The sequence below is a fragment of the Populus trichocarpa genome, chromosome 2, assembly GCF_000002775.5.
Source record: "Populus trichocarpa isolate Nisqually-1 chromosome 2, P.trichocarpa_v4.1, whole genome shotgun sequence".
NCBI classification, from domain to species: domain Eukaryota; kingdom Viridiplantae; phylum Streptophyta; class Magnoliopsida; order Malpighiales; family Salicaceae; genus Populus; species Populus trichocarpa.
Window position 1 is genome coordinate 1,383,986 of NC_037286.2, and position 4,883 is coordinate 1,388,868.

General features: G+C 33.8%; 1 pseudogene; it reads right to left on the minus strand.

Annotated features, from left to right (window-relative positions):
• Window positions 1-595: 595 nt before the first annotated feature.
• Window positions 596-4,105, minus strand: LOC7479676 (uncharacterized; annotated as a pseudogene).
• Between the last annotated feature and the right edge of the window lie 778 nt (window positions 4,106-4,883).

The window sequence follows — 4,883 nt, forward strand, 5'->3', positions numbered from 1 at the left end:
CATTTAATTTAAGATATCACTTAAACTTTAAATCTCAACTAAGATACAACACAAATATTATTTAATCAAGATTATTAATTTATCCATGCTATACTGTATTTCAATATTGATTTTACACGAATGCCCACGGTTCTACCCCAAGTTAATTTTGGGTTTTGAAGTGATTTGAGTGCATTTATGTAAAAATCAGTATGGAAATTGGTTACCCCGCAAGCTTTTCGTGCTCTTAGTAGTCTAAAGGCAAGCCATGTTCATGTAGCCAAGCCACACTCTGGGCAGACCACAGATAATTAAAAAAATATATATGATAGAATTCTAATTAGTTAATTATAACTCTATTCCTGTAGTTTAACAAATTCAATTAATTAGTCTTGTGGTTTTAAAAATCATTATTCAATCTCTATTTCTAAATTTGTTAATAACTTATATTTTTCGTGGATTCCATTTTTTTTTTTAATTTAGAGAAGAAGAGATAGGAAAATTAAACAAGAAAGAATGTATTTTTTAAATAAAAACTTGTTAAAATATTTTTTATACCGCAAGAACTAATTAATTAGTTCTGATAAACAACAAAGCTAAGCTACAATTAACTTAATTATAGTAAAAAGAAGTAGAAAACAAATAATATTAGTGGTATCATACGAGTAGCACCAAAAGAAGACAGAAAATTCCCAGAAAAAAAAAAGCTTCAATTAATTGAAATGTCCATGGTAAGGAGCCCTCTCTCAAGATTCTGGGATCGCTAGCCAGTGCTTTATCAAACCATGGAATATTCAAGGTAAACAAATGATCACCACAAATGCAGCACTGGCAACTGCAAAGTAGCCAAAACAATAACAGTCCTCGAGAGAGTTAAAAAATGAGAAAATGTTGGTTAGTTTAAGATGTTTTCTGCTTCTTTGTGTTTTTCCTAGTGATTAAGAAGTCATCTTTGGAGCTTTCATCTCCGGCCTTGCGTTTCGTAGGCTGTCTAGATGCAACTTAGGAGTCTGTTGCCTTCGTTTTAGTTGAAGACAATACTTTGGAGACTGTTGTCTTCGTTTTGGTTGAAGATACTGCAGATGATGCTGTCTTTTTTGTAACAGTTGCAGACTGAATTTTCTTATTGACACTAGCTGCTTTCACGGCGAAGTGAGCTTATTGTTTTTCTGTTTCTTCTCATAAACTTTCTTGGCCACTTCCATAGAGAGCAAACCAGATTCCATCAACCTGCAATTACAGTCAGATGCAGCAATGTTTAAAAATGCACCCTAATACACGCAAAATATAAGTATCAAGATCATAAAGCAGACAATAGTTCTGAAGGGATGAACATCGCCATTGCACTCCCAATAGCCCACATGGATTGGATTGCTAAAATCAATCAGATCAAGTCAAACTACATGACATGATCCGTATACTTGTTTTTGATTGGCCTAAAAACTAACTAGATGGGCGATCTTTAGAAAGATAGTCAAATTTCAAATCCAAAAAGGAGAGTCAACATTCACAACACTGTCTCATCTGACCACTCATAAACCAGTATCATACCTTTTCACTTCATTGAAAGTCTAAATTGTTGAATGTTTTTAGGAGGCCGCGCTGCAATACATTATAGAAGAAAAGGGGTTGTGATTAGCCAGAGAATTAAACTGCTCATCTGCTACACTATACAAATAACCATACCCAAACTTTGAGTGGTGTAGCAGATGATGGAGCAGAGATAAAACCTGGGCGCGATGAACCCAAGAGCAAAGTCAACTTCTTTTCAGAGAACTGAAATTAGTACCCAGTTCTTCAGTTCCAGATACCATGTATGATAAACAAACAAGAATAACATTTGAGACAAGGATATATGCATTCCTCCCATGACCGTTATGAGATGATCATGAACAGCTGTATTTCCCCTTTCTGAACCTACCACTATTTTTGAGAATAAAGAAGCTGTGATTGCTTTTAGACAAACGTCATATTTTGTGTCAAATTCAAGGGAATTCATTAAAAAAAATGGCTCAAACATCCAACATGAAAATAGTACACTGTGACCTTTATTAAAGATACCTGGATATAAAGATGCCATGTCCCAGAAATAATCTGTGAATTTATGCCAATAAAACTACAATTCAGGGAGCAAACCCTTTTACTATAATCTAATATAAACAAGTACAAGAAATAAGACAGTGATGTTGTTTTAATACATTATCAAAGAAATCTTTGTGTTAGCGTTGGCAAAAGCAACAGATTCTACACAATTCATCATATGGTTACATTGCAGGCACCATAAGTTGTCCACAATCTTCTCATATGGTCTACACATCCTCAACAACCAAACATCAAACGAGAGGCTGAATAGGGAATTAGACCCATTAATACTTGTTGGGCACATTAAAAATAGGAAAAATCTAAACCAAAAATAAGGTGACTAAATATGTACACACTGGTGCAGTATATTTATGCTTCTAAGCTGACATTTATGACATTTCTATTTGGCATCAAGATCCATTTAGCTGATTTTATGCACCGATGCTCGGCATCCTTCTATGCCATGGCAAGCCTTTTGCAAACTCTTGTTTACAACCTTGCACTGTACAATTCCTATGTAAAATGTGAAACATATGTGCATGGGCAGAAAAATCATGCAAACATTGTGCTATCTGCTTACCAAGAGGCACGCCTTTATGTCTACTGTTGAGAATATAACCTATCCAGTGCCTTCCATAACCACTTCGTATAAAAAACTCTCAAGTAAATTTAGTTAGGGTGGTTTGACCACTCTCTTTATCATCAAAGCTCAAACAATTCCATCATTTGTTAAGCCAGCATGATAAATTCAAATAACTATAGATTCAGAGTTTGGAAGATCATGGTGCCCTCATTAAAGGTACAAAGAGGGTCAAGGAAGGCATTGTAGGTGATAAGCAGGTCCTTCTTAGCTAACAACAAACTTCTTTCCCAATTTCCAGGACCGAGATTTTGGTGTGATAACAAAGGGACTGGACCCTAAAGAAGGTTCATCACCAAAAAAATAAATAAGACAGAATGTCTCACCAGAATTGTGCCATTTCACTATCCGGAATCTGCTCATACAGAGTCTCATAAAATATCCTTAATGGGTCTCTCTGCAATCATAGAAGGCAACAAACATCTTGCTTAAAAATCAGGAAAATCAGAAGGAAAAAACCTAAACAAATCAACCAAACTACATTACCTCCTCATGAGGATCTCTCTTCTGTCCAGGAAAATCATAAACCTTCCTCTCCCTCTTCTTCACATTCTGCTCAGCTGCCACAGACCCCTTTGTCTTCTTACTATCTTCCTCTTTTTTTACTTTCTTCTTGTTCAATTCCTTTATCTCAAACCAATCCGCAAAATAGTACAAAACCACACCCATCAATCAAATAACTCCATTCTTCTATCTAAATTAAAAACAATAAAATAAAATAATCCTAAAATTTTACACTTCAATCACATCTTTTTCACCATTTCAGTACCAGAGAAATTAAAAGATTTGCTTCCACGCACTACTTCTGTCTGTCAGCAAGCCACAGGGACTGAACAAAAATTATAAAACCTACACCTTTATGAAATGCAAGACCAAAAATTTTAACTTTTAGAAAAGGAACACACGTAATAAAGAAAAAAAAAACCAAATCACCTTATCAGTCTTGGAAGCAGGGGTCTTTTTGAAGATGGGTTTATGATCATCATCATCATCGCTATTGGCTTCTTCTTTCTTCACTTTAGCTACTGGTTTAGAGCTAGAACCAGAAGAACCCTTGCCCTTTCCTTTAATGGGTTCATCAAAATCGTCATCTTGGGGCTCTTCTTTCTTAAATTTGATAACTTTAGACCCAGCTTTTGTAGCTGAAGAACCAGCATTTGTTGGGTTCTTTTTCTGGGCTTCGAGCTCAAGCTCTTCTCTTCCTCTTTTCCTTCTCCTCCTTGTTCTTTCTTTACTAACTCTTCTTTCTTCACGGGTTTTGCGTCCTCTGATGGCATCTATTTAGAGAAAACCTGGAGAAGATACGGAGACAGCTTCTATGGAGGTTGAGAGTTCTGTAAAATCCTTGTGTTCTGGGAATTCAGGACTTGGGTCAGGGGAAAGAGCTGTTTCAGCCTTTCAGGGGTAGCCTACGCGATGTCGTATTGATTAGTAGTAGCAGTTGCGGATCTTGATGCGACGGCGTCGTTCCCTTGAAAGTTGAATCTTTTGATATTCAAGTTTCAATATAGGAAATAATAGATAATCGGCCCATATTATTTCGAGCGTAGATAAATTTTTTTTAATGTTAAAAAAAATGTCCAGCGTTGCTAATGTTTTTTATTGATTTTTTTCTTAGGTGTTAATCTAATATGATTGATAGGTAAAATATAGTATGATAAAAAAATATTTGGGATAACATTTAAAAAAATAATAATTTTAAGATAATAATATATTGAATTTACTCAAGTCACCTGAATTAACCTATTAAATTTATAATTCTAGTTATAAAATTATAATAACCCCATAAAAACATATTATGAATTTAATTCATAATCAACCAAGTGTTTAAATATAAAATTAAAAAAAAATATAAAAAAAACTCAAGTTAAATGTTGAAACATGAAATTAAAAAACAAATGATTAAAAAAAATATAAAAAATAACTACTTCAATCTGGATTAACTCACCAAACATGTGATCTAGATCATGAAACCGAGATAATCTCATAAGAAAACAAAAAAATAACTCTAATTAACCAAAGTTACCCGTGACTAGGGTCATAAAATTGGGATAACCTTTTTAAAAAACAAATCGAAACAAATCATAAGCCTAATCTCTAACAAATCAAATATTAAAATAAAAATTAAAAAAAATACTATTAAAATAAATAGTGCTTTAAGTGTTGATGTAAAATAAAAATA